The sequence below is a fragment of the Rhinolophus ferrumequinum genome, chromosome 20 (assembly GCF_004115265.2).
Source record: "Rhinolophus ferrumequinum isolate MPI-CBG mRhiFer1 chromosome 20, mRhiFer1_v1.p, whole genome shotgun sequence".
Lineage (NCBI taxonomy): Eukaryota > Metazoa > Chordata > Mammalia > Chiroptera > Rhinolophidae > Rhinolophus > Rhinolophus ferrumequinum.
The window spans coordinates 39,705,087-39,725,252 of record NC_046303.1 but is presented as its reverse complement, the minus strand read 5'-3'; positions in this window follow the sequence as shown (position 1 = coordinate 39,725,252).

The window sequence follows — 20,166 nt, the reverse complement described above, 5'->3', positions numbered from 1 at the left end:
GAAATAATTTTTGAAACACAATTCCAAATGCTTTGAGAACTGCGTATCGTGTTTTGTCCTGTGGGTCTCTGAAGGACTCAACTGACAATACGCTGTTGCTAGCCCCTGTGATACTCCCACAGCGTCATTTAGAGCTCTCTCATCATTAAATAACAGACATTTTGTGGAATTGATAAATATAGTCTTCAGCATTAACTAAATAATCCTCCCAATAGTCTGGTAAAACAGATGGAGAGAATAAAACAGAGACGTTGTTAAGGGGCTTAACTCAGCCCGTAGAGACAATCTTGTGACTTAGTTAGCATTGGACCTCCCTAGTTTAAGTTTATGACACCTTATTTTCCATTTTTTACTTATAAATAGCAATCAAGACTCCAAACCACAGACACCCTAAACCTCCACTCCTTTGCGCTTGTCTTTAATTGTTTCCATGTAATCAAGAACAGGGCACAGTAAGGCTGCAAAGAGAATTAAAGCTTTTTCATATACACACTTTCTTATGTATATATTCATGAGAATTAAAACAGCTTTTAGTAAGACATTCAAAAAATATATATATATATATTTATATATATATATCTATATATATATATTTTAAAGACAAAATTAGTTTGAAGCATATTGTTGCTATCAACCTCTAAATTACTTTTAAATGTCATAATCCTTGATACAATCAGCTCCTCTTTAAACTCATTATTCTATTTCTTCTTGGTGACAAGCACTTTGTTCGCCACTAGAGGACATAATGAGTATGATATGGCTGCCACCTTGAAGGAAACCAGGATGGGGAAGGAAAATGATGGTTAAACAAATAATAACGGTCATAGTAATGTTGATAATTCCTGGGAGTTTATTACGTTCCAGACCCTGTGCTTAGTAAGCCTCACTTCACTTGATCCTTTGATCTAGCAGCTATTTTTATTCTCATTTTTTACAGGCCATGGAACTGAAGCTTGCCAGGTTAATGCCTTTTCACATTGAACCCATGTAAATAACTAATACCCCATTCGCCCATTCAAGGCTCATCAAGCAATCTTTTAATACTTCAATTTTTCATATAATTTTTCCACACTGAGTTTGTCTGGCAGTTTTAGTTCTCAATATAATTAATACTTTTCATTCTGGTTTATATTTTTATAATTTTTCTTGGCTTGAATTCTATCCCCAAGTCTAATCAATTCTGGTTCAGTGACAAATAGGATTTCGGAAACTGCAAAGTTGAGAACTATTCTGACAATTAATTTTAGGTCATGCTACCATGTCAGTTTTTGTGGTTAGTGGTTTTTTTTTCTCTCAAATACCAGCTAACCTTTGAAAATGTTCCTGAGTTTCAGATTAATGGGAATGTTACTTTTCTATTGCCCTTTAAAATACCCCTGCATTGCTATATTTATTTTTATATCTTATTCATATGATATATTTCATTTTCAAATGGTAAATATCTTAAGACAGAAACTAATTCTTGCTAAATTTGGTTTCTTTAGGGTCTAAGTTCAGTGTCTGGAATATAGTAAGTTTCAATGTTTGTTGAATTGAATTGAATTTTACTTTCTTTAGAAGAGTTCTTTGTCTATGAGCTCTCTAACTTTCATTACTTATTCAATATTTCAAGATCTTTACCTCTCCTTTATTTATTTCTTCTTGTCTCAGAGGAGGAGAGATCTCTCCTTCTTTTCAAATGTAGCCTCACCCTTTTTGCACTGTGGTTTTAGTTGATCTATTTTTCTCCTTGAACCACTCAGTATCTATTCCTCCTTCTAAGCAGCTCTCATGGCCATTTCTTCCTATGGATTTGACTATAAGTTTTATTTTGATTTGTCAAAATTCCTTCCAATGGGAACAATATGGAGAAGTAACTTCATAGTGGAGAATTAGATGATCAAGTTCAGTATCAACTGTGATTAATTATGTTGGTAGTATGTGCATTTGATATAATGTGATGAAAATGGTAATTTATCTCTGTGGTCCTACTCCTAAGAATGTGTATCCCCAGTCTAACCATGAGAAAAACACCAGACAAATTCCAATAGGGGGTATTTGAGAAAATGCCCGACCCATACTATCAAAACTGTCAAGGTCATTGTTTTAAATATCCAAATGTATTGGCAGCGCTGGGCTCACTCCGTAGGTTCTAGGAGAGATTCCATGCATTGACTTCCATCTTCTATGTCTGTGGATGTATCACTCTAGTCTCTGCCTCTGTGATCACATCACTTCTTCCTCTTCTGTCTGTAAGTCTCTCCTTTTTCTCTTATTAGGATACTTGTGATTGGATTGAGGGTCTACCCAGCTAATCCAGGACAATCTCATCTGGAGATCCTTAACTTAATGACATATAAAACTCATATTCCAAAATAAAGTCACATTTGCAGTTTTCAGGGATTAGGATGTAAAAATATCTTTTTGAGGACTACCATTCAACCCACTAAAAGTCATCAAAAACAAAGAATTTCTGAGAAGCGGGGACAAGCAAGAAGAGCCTAAGAAGATATGATGATTAAATGTAATATCTTGGTAAGATACTGAGATAAATAAGGGACAGTAGGTAATAACTAAGGAAATCTGAATAAAGAATGGACTTTAGGAGACAGATCCAAGATGGCAGAGGAGATAAACATGGTGCCTACATCCTTCCATGAACACATTAAAATTACAACTAAATTATTGAACAATCAACCTGGCAAACCATCTGAAGTCTGGATGAACAGAAATTTTTGTAATTAAGGATATAAAGAAGACACATCAAGACTGGTAGGAGGAGCGGAGACACAGAATGGGCCCCAAACTTCTGTGTGGTTGAGAATTAGGAGGAATATATTAGCTATAGAGGTTTTCCCCAGAGGAGTGAAGGCGGAAGAGAAATACACGAGGGCATAAATACCAGGAGGAATGAAGATTAGTGTCCTTGAATGTTAAGTTTTCAAAAAACATTTATTTCACTAAGATTGTCACTGTTATTTCTCATAATTGTGTTATTTCAAAGTAACAGAGATACAGAGAAGTTAAGACTCATGCTCAAGCAAAGATGCCTCAAGAAGGGAAAAAATGGGTTTCAAACCCAGAAGCTGTTCTTTCCTGAGCTCTGCTCTTTGTTAATTGTTAATTGTTAAATTTGTTGACATAAACAACTTGCGAATGACAGAGAAAGAGAGAGAGAGAGAGAGAGAGAGAGAGAGAGAGAGAGAGAGAGAGAATGAAACAGGCCCACTAATTACATTTTAAATCCTGGATGCTATGCTTGTTATGCTTAAAGATGTTACTAATTGAAACTTCTTACAGTCAGCATTAATTACATTTGCTGTGAAAAGATCTCTTTTCCTCTCTCCCTCTCTCCATCTTGTTCCATCTAGCTCTTGCTGTCATTCTCTTTCTACAGATAAATCATAGTGATTGTGTGAAAATTTTCGCCAGCTCTACAGAACCTTTCCACTTAAAAGTCACAGTAAGACACATTTTTATCAAATCACCCACTATTCAGGACTCTTTGTGCTGACCTTAAACTCTTCTACTTTGTAATCACTGAAGACTCATCAGTGACATTAGTAGTTCTGCGTAATATAATATGTTTGTATTCTATATTTTTTCTAGGCAAAGAAATCAACTCTGACAAAGTAATGACCTCAACATAATTGTTGTTAGCAAAAAGGTTACAGTGTTCTCACCAGAATCAGAGAGCTGGGAGTCATTCTCCTTTATGACTACATCATCCTTTGCTGGAAACTCTTTAAGCAAAACAAATAATCATGCCTTATTAAGCACCTGCTCAATGAAATTGGAAAATCAGTCTATGGCGACATTAAATCCTGACCTTTGACTTCTTCTGTCAGATGCCAGAATGATTATTTCTACTGGATCTTGGTTTGACATTATGGAGCAATTGGCTAATCCTCAGATTCTCCAGACTTGCTCTCTGGTCTCCTGCTAATGCTCATCTTGTTCTATGTCTTAGATTTATTATGATTTATTCACTATGTGGGGTAACAGTATCTCCTTTTATCTTAAAGGGAACAATGTCTATATAATTTTGAGTCTTAGTTCTCAAGGGAACTCAGGGAAAAATTGGAAAACTTAGAAACAGGCATTTACCTCTCTTCCCTTTGTCTTCTTTCCTAATATAAAATTTGGACTAGTGGGTAAATGAAGAGATACATGGAAGGAAAAGACACCGGGTCTAATTAGTTGGGACTTTTCACATGAGGGGGCAATATTAGAATAACACCCAGTAGAAGAAGTAGAGATTGAATAGATTTTTCCCAGCAATGGGCCTAACATACTTCTTTTGAGATAGAATCACTGGGCCTTTAGTATTTTCAAAGTGTAGTTGGGGTTGGCATTGCCTTTAAGATACAAATATGGTGAAGTCCAGAATTCTGAACAGTGTCAGCCCAGATTATACACAGAATGAAGTGTGAACAAAAAGCATTTTAGTAGTCCAGATGGGAGAGGGAAATCTTGGGTAAAGATGTACTAAAACAGTAAATGTATGTAAGAAAAGTGAAGCATATTAATCAAACATCTATTATGTGTCAAGTACTGTGCTGAGCATATCATAAATAGACAGGAAATCTGAACAATAGAAATAGCAGCCCAAGAAAAGGAGCTAGAATGTAGAGAGTAAAATAGAAAAGGAGAGCAGCATTGAAATGATGAATTAATGTAGAATTTACTAAAAAAAAATCAGAATATAACATCTATTTTATAAAATCCTATAATGAGGGCACCATAGAGCTCTCATATCCAACTACGGAAATTTAAGTGAGGACCGACAACTTTTTCCTACTGCCAGGCAATTTACTAAGTTTCATCAATTCTATGAGCTCCTCAATTCACTTATTACAATTCAGTCATTCCCTATTTGCTGAAGTTATCCACAGTGTTTCTCTCGTTTGTTTTATGAATTGATACTGGCTCACCATCACAATTTTAGAAATTGTGTGCTATTGTTGATCAACGTCTCTTAATTTTGTTTCGGGAATATGATCCCTGTAAGGATCTGAGATAAAAGCTGCTAAGTAAAGAGTACAGGTTTAGTACATAATAAAATTGCTTAAGGAGAGGGAGGAAAAAAAACAGAGGATAAGAATATTTAGAAGGATTTAATGCCAAGTACTTTTTAAGGCCTATATCAGGGAATGAAATGAAAAATTAGCCAGAAAACAGGGTTTCTGAAGGAGAGCAAGAGGAAGGATAACGGTGATAGTCAAAGAGGTAGCTACATAATCATTATTGACTTTGTGTTTTGTGTTGTTTGACATTGATTTTGTTTTATTTTCTTCCCTTACCACCCACAAAGATTTAAACCTGAAACTCAAATAGAGAATATTTTAATTCTATTTAGAGATTGCTAGAGAGATTGAAGAAAAAATTAGAAGTGAAAACCGAGAGTAGAATAGTTAGATTTAAAAAAAAAAAAAAAAGGGATTTGAAAATGTTGGGCCTCATTCAAGGACCTGTGGAGTAAGAGAGAAGTTTATGAAAAGCTATTAAGTGTTTAAACCTGGGTGGATTTCTGCAGAGGTCTCAGCAGAAGAACTGATTGCTTTCAATTTGACCAAGCAGACGGAGCAGTAAAAATTGTTAGAGGTACTCAATATACGAATAGAATTGAGGTGACCTATACTGTGAGACACACATCACACACACACTTACCTTTCTTCGTGTTAGAGGAGCTTATTATAGTATTGGGGGCTAAGACTATACAATCCTAAGAAGGGATAGAGAGAGTGGAGTCCTATTTTGGACTGAGTTCTGTCAGGAAGCAGGGGCAGTTTAGGGACTGAGTGTCTTGGTCATTTTTATCTAGAAGGTGAAAGGATTAAAGCCAAGCTAAAGTTGTCATTGATAAAGGAGCAGTTGTCCTTCATGTTAATCAGCAGAAGGGCTGTTATTTTTGTATTTGTAAAATAGCCTGTCTCTGTCTGGTTTCAGGCATAGTCATGGAGTAGCCTTGTCTTTCTGCTCCACCACACTCACCAGATGGCTAGATCTGAATATTGTTGATATGCTGCAAGCATTGTTTATGTTCAGTGGCAAATACTAGGCCTAGTTAGCAGGGCTTCAACTTTTTCATGAGGAATCTTTTTATTCATGTGGTTATTCTTCTATATTTGCTCACACTTCTCCGTAGGGGTCTTTTTACTAGAGACTATTGATTTATAATCAAGCAGAAGGTGTGATAGATCCCATCAGATAGTGAGGTCTGTCCCTTCCTGCAATCTTCAAATCTACAAAATAGCGAAAAGGAAACTAGAGCTACTGTGAATTTACTTTGCAATACCAAAGCTCTCAGCTCCAGAATAAGGACACTTAGAGTCAGAGAAGTCACAGCATGGAGTTTTGCTCCTGCGAAGCCATCCTGTGGCATAAATGAGTGTCGTAGGTGACACACAATTCAAAGGATAGCTCCCAAGTATCTCATTTTTGGATTGATGATCAAACCCACTTTAAATCCCCCCTTGTGGTTTCCATTTTGTATAAAGGATATTACTGGACTTCTGTCAGAATTATGTCCACAATGCAAATAGATAGGGGAAATCCCAAGTGTTTTTTATTTTGTTTTGTTTTGTTTTTCATGCTATTCCTTAAACTTATCCCATCTGACTAGCTATAACAAAAATTAAAATTTCTGGGAGGTATTTTATTATTTTTATTACTGTACAATTCTTTACTTTTCTGTACTGATGTAGCTTTTCCTCATTTTTATATCCTGTTGGTAATTTCCAGGGATACTGGCAAGGAAGGAAAGACAGGGTTTTGGGAAGTAGTCATTTACTCTCTTATCTGGAGAAATGTAGTGATTTCCAAAGACTGAAAGAGAAAAGATATTTCCCATAGAGTATTTAATTTTTTTATATGCAAATGGTTGTAATTTATACAAAATTTCATCAACACAAAATTTTCCGAACTTTACTTTCCAAATGAGAGGGGAAAACACTGTACAAGAAATAGACTTAAAGATGATCTCAGTACACTTAGGTAAGGAAAGCCTCAGGTGTCCTGCCACACAGCCCAGCATTTCAAATGCAAACGTATCTAAGTTATGAACATTTAGCCAACTTACAAGCCTGCTGACCTATTTTTAAGGAAGGATTTAGTCAATAGAAATTAATTTAATATACTTCCAACTGCATTCCTCCTCTCACCCAGAAAATACTAATCACTGACCTTTGACCCCATGAATGTGAATAAAGGAATGAAGGCTTTTTGATGTTGTGCTCAGAGAAATACAATTTACAAGTAAAATAGGCAGTCTACATTTTCTGCATCCATCAGTATCTGACACAGACAACAATTTAGTGGTTAGCAGAGACGAAGGGGAAAGGGAGGTGGAAAAGGTTAAAGGTGTGAAATATGTGGGGACAGAAGTATGAGGTAGATTTGACTTTGGGTGTTAAACACACAATGCAATATACAGATGATCTGTTATAGAACTGTGTACTTGAAACCTATATAATTTTATTAACGAATGTCACCTCAATAAATTTAATAAAAAAGCAAACTAACTTAGATGAGATTAATAAAGATTGATTTGTTTTCATTGGCATGTTATTTCATTGCTTTCAGAGATATAATCACGGACTTTCAAAAATGAGAGACTTTGGAAGTCAGCTAGCTTTATGTCTAAAACTAACATAAAAATGTGATCCAAGTTGAATTAACCATATTAAATACAGTCCTCCAAAAAGGTGAATTACATCCTTAATTTATTTCATCTTTCATTTATATGTATATACTGTGAATTTTCAAGACAGGGTATGAAAAACAGTATTTCCCAAACATATGTGATCAATCAACCTTTTTCAATGCCATATCTGTTAAAAATTTCTAGAAGAATATTTCAGAAAGCACTGTTTGGGAAACATATCTATCCCAACTTTCTCATTTTCATGAAAGAAACCTGGCAGAGATAATCTAGGTGATGGAGTCATAATCTGTTACTGTCAATCCCCAGAATAGTACCCAAGACCCTGATTTCCAGGCTTTTCCACTACATCACACACTTCCAACATGCATGTGTATCTCCACTGGATGATCTCTTATCTGTATACACTGTATACATCTGTATACAATTGTATTATTTCTTATTATTGTAGAATATATTAAAGATGTATTTTATGTCTAATAAATTTATAATCAGTAATTCTAAAACTGCCAAAGCTGCTGTGTTTTACTTTATTTTTTATATTTGACTATCTTACCAAATGCATATACGTATTTTTAGTATAAATCAAATGATACAAGACTGAGAGGAATCAATATAAGTTGGATGATATTGTTTAAATATTTCATTATAGCAAGCAAAATATAGTTCAAGTTGGCCTACCATATGTTTTTCTTCATTGGCACAACTAAATCGAATCTGAATCTAATGTTTATGTATCTACTTCGTACTCATAATAAAGCATTGATTGAACCCCTTTAATAAATAAGCAGTTTTGCTATTAGTCAAGTTACATGTTTCAATAATATACAAAATATATTAGTTTCTTGGAGGAAAGTCTTAGTGGTAAAGCTATTTTGGGAGCACTCTGATCAGTAAACAAAACTAGAGTGAGGTTGTAACTGTTACAGATTGAATCAGGAGAAAAAGTAATAGCGTTTTCATGCAAAAGTCTTTGGAACTTTCCTCTGGCGGTCTTTTAAACTATGTGGTAAACTACATAGTAAGTATAACTTACCACACTAGAGATAACTTACAAAGTAAAATATACATGAAAATCTAATTATTACCATTAGTAAGAACTGTTATTCTTAAACAAGATAAAATTTGGAGTAAAAAATTTAACCATCTTGTACAATAATTTCATGGTTACCATGCTTCATTCCACAGGAAAGTGTTTATTATTGTAAAAGAATTTGTGATTCCAGTATCAGAAACATTCTAGAAAAAAAGTTATCAAATTCTAATAGAAGGTTAGCTGTACCTAAAAGAACCTATTTATTTATCTTTCCCATGATTAGACACATAGGTTTCTGGGTCCTCGAGAAACCTGATATCATGCAATATAAGGAACAGACATTTCTTCTTTTATCTTTCCCCCAGAATGTTACTCCTTAGCATGTTTCTCCTCTATATAGTGTGACAATATTTCTTTCTTGAAGTTCTTTTACCTATCCCACATAAGTACAACTTAAAAATGCTATAGCCTTTACATATACATTTTCTCTGGAAATAGACTTTGGTTATCAGCCTTATGAAGAATCAACAATGAGATATCATCTATTAGAATGGCAAAATCCTAAACACTGACAACAATAAATGCTAGTGAGGATATGGAGCAACAAGAATGCTCATTAATTTGCAGTGGGAATGAAAAATGGTACAGACACTTGCAAGACAGTTTGTCAGTTTTTTATAAAACTAAACACACTTTTACCATATGATCCAGCAATCATGCTCATTGGTATTTACTTAAAGGATTTAAAAACGTATGTCCACATAAAAACCTGCACACAAATATTCATAGCAGCTTTACTCATAATTTCCAAAAATTGGAAGCAACCAAAATATCCTTCAGTAAGTGAATGGATGAATGAACTATGATACATCCAGACAATGGGATATTGTCAGCATTAAAAGAAATGAGGTATAAAGAAATAAAAAAACATGGAAATAAAAAAACCTTAAGTGAATGTCACTAAGCAAAAGAAGCCAATCCAAGAAGGCTACATACTGTATGATTTCAACTATATGATCTTCTGGAAAAGGCAAAACTATGGAGAAAATAAGATAGAGGAGACCCCTGCTAAGTGGAGAAAATAAAAGATCAGTGGTTTCCAGGGATAGGGGGTGGTGGGAAGAAAGAGAAGAATAGGCAGAGCACAGAGGATTTTTAGCACAGTGAAAATACTCATATAATATAATTATGTCATCATAGATTTGTTCAAACACATACAATGCACAACAAGTGTGAGCCCTTAGGTAAACTAAGGACTTTGGGTGATTATGATGTATTTATGTAGGCTTCCCTTGGTGAAAATGCACCATCCTAGTAAAAATGTTGATAATGGGGGAGGTTATGCAGGTGTAGAGGCAGAGGGTATGTGGGAAATATCTCTATACCGTCCTCTAATTTTTATTATAAAACTAAACCTTCTCTTAAAATAAGTCTTCAATCAAAAACAAAAAGAATCTATATACAAATAGTACCTATTGCTGTGAATTTCCAGCCTGACTACATATTTATGAAACAATTTGAAATGCAAATTATTTAAGACGTTACACAGGAATCCTTGAGGAAAAAGGCAATATCAAATTCATCTTTGTATCCTCAAGAAGTAAACAGTGCCTAGTAATTGAAGTATGACAGTTATAGTTTCAATGTATAATGGATGAACACTAAACTAAGTAGGTACTGTCTTAATTTGCAAAACATGTTATGTATCAAGATATAGTAGTTTGTAAACAGGGTGACCACGACCTTGGGTGAGACAGGAAAGGAAACTAGAAATCCTCACTAGATCTAAAGGAAGGTAAGATTTGCTTCAGTAGCCTCCCATGTAACCATTCTGTCATTGGTCACTTACTTTAAAGCTCCCCTCACTCAGAGAGAGACTTTGACTCCCACCTCAACACTTTCATTCTTTCACTTACCCTAGACCCCTTCCTAGGACACACAAATATGGACACTACTGTCCTACCCAGCTTTGTCCTTGAATAATTATTTCTCCTTTCTGTTCATTGAAACCTACCCAGTTTATTATATTTCTTCAGAGATTATACTCATACTGCAATAAATAATGCTGCCATATCTTTTAATCCCTGCATACATATATTTGTATGTTATTCATTAGACAAATATTTATTAGATATTTACTTCATTTCAAGAATTATTCAAGACCCTGGAGACAGATATTATGAAAAAAAAACAGATTAACAGCCTTCAGAAACTTACATATGGGCATGTTAATGAATAAATATACAATTTAGTTTCACTATTGGCTGTAGTAATGTGTTATAAAGCCTTTGCGAACACTGAATTATGAATATTGAACCATTGCTCCTAGGGGAAAAAACAGGTTAGGTTCCTGCAAGTCTCTATCTAGTCACATTTTCATCAAGCAATTAACACATGTCTTGGTTTTATGCATGTTTCTGTTTAAAGACAACTTATTCAATATATTGCTGATTAATTAACATTGAACGTAAGGCCAATAGCACTATAATTCATGCCTGTACAAAGCTTATCCGCATCGTGTCTGCAAATGACTGCAAGAGCACTGTGGCTATGGATTTTACAGTTACAAATCAATTTTAATGAGAAGGAAAATTCTCAAATACACAATCCCCAAATAACAAAGATGAACTATAATTCAATAAATAGAGACATTTTGTGAGAAGAGAACAGAGCCCTAAAGCTGATGGCTAGATTCAGGGCAGGATTTATCCAGGTAGCATTGCTTAATATGAGGCCCTAAAGATATGTGTTTGCCAGTAGACACAGAAAACAGGCAGTCTAGATGGATGGCACAACATATGTATATGGTCACACAAAAGGGAAACTGCATGTATTGTTTTAGTAGAAAAGATGGGGTGAGAGACTAGTGGAAGATGAGTTGTAATGGTAGGAAGGAGCCAACCCAGAAGGGTTTACTGTGGCGAAACATTTGGAATTTGGAATGATAAAGATTTGGAGAATTCTTAGGAAAAGAATTGGAATTACCAGATTTCCCCTTTAGAGAAATTTCACTGGCATTTATGTGAAAGACGGATTGAGAGGCAGGAGGTTAAGAGTCAGGGAACCCAGAAAGGAAGTTGTAATAATTTGGTAATCATTCTGGAGACAAATGGAGGTGTCTACAGTAAGGCAAAATAAATGAGATAATGAGAAGGTGGATGAGAAAAGTGTTTCGGTTCTCTTTTTGAGTTAGTAAACAAGAGTTAACTAAAATAAATTAATGATAGTTCATGTCAGATTTGGGACCAAAATGGGGAGAGGGAAATTTTTGCATATTGTCATCCATCAAAATAAACAATAAAATGTCATGTGTTTAGATTTGGCTATGTTACTTTGAGATGAATGGTAAATCTAGAAAGTGAAAGCTAATAGAAATTTTAGCATAAGAGTCTGGAATTTAGGAGAAGAGTCTCAATACAAGATGCTTATTTACAAACTTCCTGAATAGAAATGACAGGAAGTGATGAAGGCAAGAAATAAATTGTCTGTGGAAAATAATGGTTATAGTAAACACTTACATAGAACACTTTTATGATACTGTTATTATCCCCAATTTACAGGTGGGCAGCAGAAAGGATAAATGACTTTCCCAAAGTCAAATAGCTCTCAAATAGTAGAACCTGGATCTGACTAAAAAATATGGCTTCAGATTACTTAGACTTTTCCCTGGGGTATGTCAAATTTTAAGTAGACAAGATAAGGAACTATATGGTTCTTGACTTTTTCTGTCTGACTTGTTTCACTTAGAGTGGGATATAAAACTGAAGGCAACAAAGGAACACAACAAACAAACAAAGATACAAAAACTCATACATACAGATAACAGTTTAGTGCTTACCAGAGGGTAAGGGAGGAGGGGGATGGAAGAAGAGGGTAAAAATGGTCAAATATATGGTGATGGAAGGAGAACTGACTCTGGCTGGTGAACACACAATGGATTTATAGGGGGATGTATTATAGAATTGTACACTTGAAACCTATGTAGTTTGTTCACCATTGTCACCCTCAATAATTTTTTTAATTAAAGTTATTGGGGTGACAATTGTTAGTAAAGTACATAGGTTTCAGGTGTACAATTCTGTAATACATCATCTACATATCACATTGAGTGTTCACCACCCAGAGTCAGTTCTCCTTCCATCACCATATATTTGATCCCTTCTACCCTCATCTATGGCCCCCCATTCCCGCTTCCCCTCTGTAATCACTAAACTATTGTCTCTGTCTATGAGATTTTTTTCTTCATTTGTTTATCTTGTTCCTTTTTGTTTTCTGTTTTATATACTGCATATCCGTGAAATCATATGGTTCATACTATTCTGCCATAAGAAAAAATGAAATAATGCCATTTCAGACAACATGCATGGATCTTGGGATATTATGCTAAGCTAAATAAGTCAAACAGAAAAAGTAGAGCACCCAATAAATTTTAATTAAAAAGAAAATCCTTCAAAAAAAAAAGATAAGAAGCTACAGACTTCTTTGCTCACCATAACTCCACCTTAGTTCATGTAAATCTCTATCTCTCTATAATCCCAGATTCTGATATTTATGTTACTTTCCAAATCAATATCAGAATTTGAGTGTCACCTTTTGAGCTTTTTAATCTGCCTTCTTTCAGGCCTTTCACTTGGCTTCTCATCCAGGTTTTATTCCCTGGTAACTGTCTAGCTGCAGTCTCTACTACTATTTGGCTTACCAATTCAACCTTCCTTTTTCTCTTATCTTCATTCCCTTGCTCTGTTCTCTAGTCCTCACTTCTTTTAATTCTTGATGTATCAAAATCTCATAAAACTTGTTAGATGTGGGCACGTGTGTGTGCGTGTGAATAATGCACAACTAAACATGGACTTGATGCCTACTATTTAGTGTATGCATTGATGTCTGGCCAGGATGGGTATATATTAATTAAATGAGTGTGTGGTTGAACATTTGGGGCCGGCTAAACTGTGGAGACACAGGCAGGAAGGATATTGTGGAGTCTTACTAGGCTAGAAAAAAACTAAGGAAATCATATGGGAGATAATCCCAGGAAGAAAAAGGGGTAAACCTCTATGATTTTCCTAGCATACTACCATGTTTCCCCGAAAATAAGACCTAACTAGAAAATAGTCCTAGCATGATTTTTCAGGATGACATGCCCTGAACATAAGCCCTACTGTGTCTTTTGGAGCAAAACTTAATATAAGACCCAGTCTTATTTTCGGGGAAGCACCGTGTAAGATCCATGTAGAAAAGCATTTTTCCATGCATTTTGCTTCCTTTTTCCTGACCAGATTAATTTCTTATCTCACCTATATTCAAAGCAGAAAAATCCAGAATGATGAGTAAAGATTGACTTCATCCACACTCACACACACAAACACACACACACTCAAAAAAAATAATAAATCTGGAGAGTTTAGATTTTGCTTTTAAAGAGATTATTGTCCTAATGAAATACGTCTGATGCTATTGCTTTAGGGATATCTTTTCTTCAACAGTGACATGGGAACTTCCACAAAGTTCAAGGGGAAGGGAAAGATACAGTTTAATATACCTGTCTGAGTTGCTTCACTCTCTCTTGTAATATTGCACAATTATACAGTACATATTAATTCACAATGTGTTCACAAAATAAATCTTTTATAATACAAAAATGACAGGAGATAATTTGAAATAAAGAATAAAATATTGGTGGAAAATTGCCAGGTTTCCAGCCACTAGTAACTTCCAATTTAGAACGCTATTAATCAGCACTCCCTTATCTTTTTTTTCCTTCCATTTTTTGCTTTGCTTAAGTCAAAGTCTTAGGACAAGGTGTTCTCTCATTATTTTTATAAACACCCATTATAGTAATTGCCTGTAACTTCTTTTGGAATCCACTCTTCTGCGTGCAATCATCTGGGTGTAATCAGTCCTGCACCTTGGTCAGCACAGAATATACAAAGGCTGTTCTGGAGAAAAGTACAGGCTGCTCCGATTGATAGAGTTACCTGACATGTGTCCTGATTACAAACTTGGCTCCTGGAGAGAAAGTGATCTATGCCAAAAGAAAAAATGGAATGAAGTCCTCAAGCCTCTAGCAGAGGTCTTCTGTCTAATATGCCTCCAAAAATGGAGCCATAATTCACTTAAGTTCTAAAGACCCTATCACTCTTTACTTCTAAGAAGAATAGCAATAACTTTTGACCAGCAGAGCCTCTCAGACTTAACAAAGAGCCTGAATTTGATACTTACTTGATACTTACTCTGGAAACCACAATCAACCTTAGCTGATAGGCTAATATTAAAACACAAATGTAACTAACGATTATGAAAGGGAAGGCTTCAATTTCCCAAATGTGAATGAATAACTAGAATGCTATTAATTTAATTCATGAACATGAGTATTTTAACTGGTGCCACAAGTATCACACCCAGTAAATGCAAATGCCATCTCTTAACTCCATGATTGTATTTTCTAAATCTCTAGGAATGTGTTAATTCAGAGATTCATCTCAGAAAACAAGAGAGCAGATTCAGTTAATAAGAATTATTAGGTTGCAACATGGAAAATTAGTATGACTATTCAATTTTTCACCTAATAGTCATCAGAAGTATAATTTCTTGACTGTGATAATGTAATATCTGTTTTAGAAGAGAGTTTAAGGATTGGGTTTGATAGTCAGTCTTGCTTTTATCAATTTGCAGCTGGAAGGCAACACAGATTTATTCAGAGCTGAATGATTTGCGTTCAAACCCTATCTCTGCCTGTATGTAGTCTCCGGCAAGTTATTTAAACTCTCTGTGCCTTGTTTTCCCTCATATTTAAAATCTAGATGAAAATAGTAATAAGTTCACAGGAGGTTATAGGAGTTAATATTTCCACAGCACTTAGAACCGGTACAAACTTGTCTCTATTAGTATGTGTAAAATGAATAAAACATCATTGGTATATTTATTTAATCTCTGGAATTCTGAGTTTTATCATTAGTAAATACAAACTGAAATAATATTTAGTTTATTAGATTGTTAAAATATTTAATGCAGATTGCATTAAGTAATATCAGCTCCTATAATGATTAGCTATTAAGAACTAGAAACAAAACTAAATCTCCATGTAGCAGTAATGAGAATACTTACTATGGTCATTTTCAATTTACATATAGTCCAAGAGACAATATAGTTATTGTTAACAACTTGGAATTTAGAATCAGACAGGTAGATATATATAGATTCTGCCATTTAAACAGCTTTGTAATATCTGTGATGACATTAGGGCACACATTTATTCTCTGCCAGTCTCAGATTCTTCTGAAAAATACAGATAATAATTTCTATGCCTAACTATTATTGTGAGTATTTACTGAGATATGTCTGCAAAGTCGCTGGCACATAGTATGCATTCAATCATTGCTGGGTATCAGGAACCTCCATTTTTGTGCTGTTCCATGGCTTGAAATTCAAATCGCATTTTCCCCAAGAAGCTATATTTCAAATTATGGTCAATATTAGAAAAGTCCATGTAAGAATATTTCAATCCAAAATTAATGCAAACAAAAGTAACATTCAATGAAAACATAGCAATCTAAGTACGCACTTAGGAACCTGGACTATGGCTACCTTCACAAAAGGGAGTCTCTCCTGCAGTAACATACAGGGTGGGATGTTTGTCCACGAAGGGGCAGATGTTCCTGTGGACCAGGAATTCCTTAGCTGTCCTCTCCTGTTGTTCTGCACAAAACCACATTCCTTCTCTTCCTTCCTAATCTCAGCTACAGAACGTTGAGTTGATTATAGTCCACAGTTCATCACGCATTATTATCACTGGTTCATGCAAATCGTCTGTCTTTGTTTATCTGCTTGTTTATTTTCTCCCCATACCTAAGCTAGCCCACTATTTTGGCAGGGTTAGGGCAAAAGGATAAATGGAGGCCTCAGGCCAGTGGACTCTCTCTGCTTCAAGGGGCCTCAGGCATGGGCATGTGAACACCGCAAACTACACATCTATGTTCCATCCTCCGCTACTATGCATTTTTGGTCCTTCGGATGTCACACTGACAAAGACTCTTTCCTTAACCAAACTTCAGTCAGCTTCCTCTAAGGAGTATTCTGAACTAGGCTTTGAGCTTGGGCTCCAGTGTCTATCCTTGTTGGGACTGCATCACCCTGTTTTAGCAAGAATCTTGTCAAGTTTTACTAGAATTATCCCATCCAGTGACGTTTTTTTGAGTAATTTTCCATCCACTGACTCCCATCTGTTTCTTAGTTATAAATGTCCATTGGCCTATGTTGAATTCAGAATTGAGACCTGTTATTATTATTTTTGATTTTTATAGAGCTTGTCTTTTACTAAATAAACTCATGCTAATTCACTGTCACTGATTCCCTACACTTATCAATATTTCTCCAGTAAGATAAGAATTGAAAACAGTTTTATTTCCCTATGGTCCCTATCATGTGCCACACCATCACATTGACACTGAGAGGGATGAACAACAACCTTATCCAATTTGCCATCATGGCAAGAGTGCCACAAACCACTTCTTGGTATTAGTCACTTTTTGGTGAGATAAAGTAGAAAACAAAGGAGAGTGGTCTAAATGTGTGTGATATAGTGTTCCTTCTTAGAGTCCCCAGATATACATCTTTATAATATAAATCTCAGACAACTCCCTAATACTTAAAAATAATTATTTTATATTTCTGTCAATTAGGTTATTTGTGCACTTGATATGTAAAATGCTGCTATATGAATATGCTTATGAATAGCTTTAATGAATATTAAGTCTCCAAAAGAGAGGATTGTAGCTTCTTGTTTTTAGTTTTAGATAATTACAAGGAAAGCAAATAGTTCCAAGCTTTGCTAATGACTAGGACGTTTGTGTTTCCACAGCAGGACCTTGAAGAGTAGATTTCTGCTCATCAAATTACCACACATCATGGATCCAGTCAAGACAGTGGAGTAGGTAAATGCTGTGCTTACCTTCTTTCATGACCACATCAAAATTACAACTAAACTACAGAACAACCATCATTGAGAATTACTTGAAGTCTAGCTGAACTTAAGCCTTGCGACTATGGACATAGAGAAGAAGCCACCTGGTAGATGGGGCAGAGATGCAGAACGGGCTGATCCCACACACACGTGTGACCATTAAAAATCAGGAGAGCTATCTCAGCTGTGGAAGCCCCACCTGAGAAAGCAAGGGGTCTCAGTGCTATGCCAGTCTCCCTAGTCCAATGTTCCAGGGCAAAGGAGAGAAGTTCCCATAATTTCTGGTTGTGAAAACTAGCAAAGATTGTGGCTAAGTAAGACAGAAAGCTGCTGGAGTCCCAGGCGCGACTATTAAAGGGATCACATAGAGACTGACTCACAATGGAATCACTGGCTCTGAGATCCAGTACTGGGGCAGCGGCTGGAGAGGTGACAGGGACATACAGTTTGGGGCAGAGGAGTAAAGTGAGCTGTCTGGCTTCAGAATGAGGCGTAGGGGAAGCTTTTCCCAGATGGAGAAGCTGGTGGAAGCCACTGTTTTCTTGTTGAGCCCACCCCTTCCCAGCATGCAGATGCAGGCTGCTGCCATATCTGAGTCTCTGTCAGGCTGGCTGACACCATTCCTTTTCTATGCCCTGGTGATTATGAGTCTCTGCCATACACAACTTTTGGGCACACTCAAGCCCCTTCCAGTGGCTTTTTTATGCAAACTGCCTGCCTTGGCTCATGTTCCAGATTTTCCTAGGGTCTCTCATAGGTTCATGAAGCCCAGACAAGCAGCATCTGGCTTGAGCATGTCCCGTACCTCTGGCTGAGCAGCCTTAAGCCCAGTGCTGATAGCAGCCTATCTTGGTTTGTAGCTTGGTCTCTTGAGGAATCTCCAAGCACTGCACAGGTGGCAGCCATCTGCGGATTGCTTTGTGGTTCCTTCCTGGTGGCCTCAGGTAGGGTATGGGTTCTGGCTGAACTTGACCTTCAGTGGGTTCCACGTCAGGTGACCCTGGGGCTGGCACACCCAGTGGCCAGCTTCGATAAGCTGGAGCATCACCCAGCCTCCTCCATGGATGACACACCCAAGGGATTGATTGTGCAGGCCCCAGAGCACTGATGAGGCAGATCTTGCTCTATAGAATCACGATTCTTATATCACAATTCCTTCATTGTAGTCACACCAGTCCTCACAACCAATGAGCCTGAGAGTGAATCTATCACATTGATGTGCAAATAGCAACCAAGTCTCAACTATAAGAGGAAGGCACACACAACACACACAAGGGACACACCTGGAACACCCAGCTCAGGTGACCAGGAAGACTGCTCCACTGGGTACCACAGCACACCTACTACATAAGGACACTCTACTTAAACTGGGAGACTTAGCAGCCCTGCCTAATACATAGAAACCAACACAAAGAGGCAACCATGATGAGGAGGCAAATAAACATATCCCAAATAAAAGAGCATAACACAAATCTAGGAAAAGAACTGAACAAAATGGAGACAAGCAATACACCAGACACAATGTTCCAAACACTGACTATAAGGGTGCTCAATGATATCAGGAAGAACTTCAATAAAGAGATAAAAAACATTAAAATGGAGATAGAAAACATAAAAAAGAACAAGTCACAAATGTAGACTACAATAACTAAAATAAAGAATAAAGGGAATAAACAATAGATTAGATGAAGCAGAGGATTAAATCAGCAATTTAGAAGACAAGATAGCAGAAAACACACATTTAGAACAATAAAAAGAAAAAAGAATCCCCTCCAAAAAAAAAAAAAAAATGAAGAGAGTTTAAGGGGCCTCTGGAACAACATCAAGCATACCAACATTCACATTACAGGGTTACCAGGAGAAGAGAGAGAGAGCAAGGGATTGAAAACCTATTTGAAGAAATAATGACAAAAAAAAAAAAAGTCTCTTACTTGGTGAAGAAAATAGATATAAAAGCCTAGGGAGCGCAAAGAGTTCCAAAGAAGATGAACCTAAAAAGGCCAACATCGAGACACATCATAATTAAAATGGCAAAGGTTAAAGACAAATAAATAATCTTAAAAACAGCAACAGGAAAGGAGTTTGTTACCTACAAGGGAGCTCCCATAAGACTGTCAGTTGGTTTCGCAACAGAAACTCTGCAGCCAAAAGGGAGTGGCAGGAAATGTTCATATTGATGAAAATCAAGGACCTACAACCAAGATCACTCTACCCAGCAAAGCTATCATTTAGAATCGAAAGACAGATAAAGAGCTTCCCAGACAAGAAAAAGCTAAAGAAGTTTGTCACCACCAAACCAGTATTATAAGGAATCTCAGAGGGACTTCTTTAGACCAAAAAAAAAAAAAAAAAATCAAAATTATGAATAATAAAATGGCAATAGCTACATACCTTTCAACAACTGCTTTCAATGTAAATGGATTAAATGATCCAATCAAAAGATAAGGGGGCTGAATGGATAAGAAAACAAAACCGGTACATGTGATGCCTACAAGAGACTCACTTTAGATTGAAAGACACACACAGACT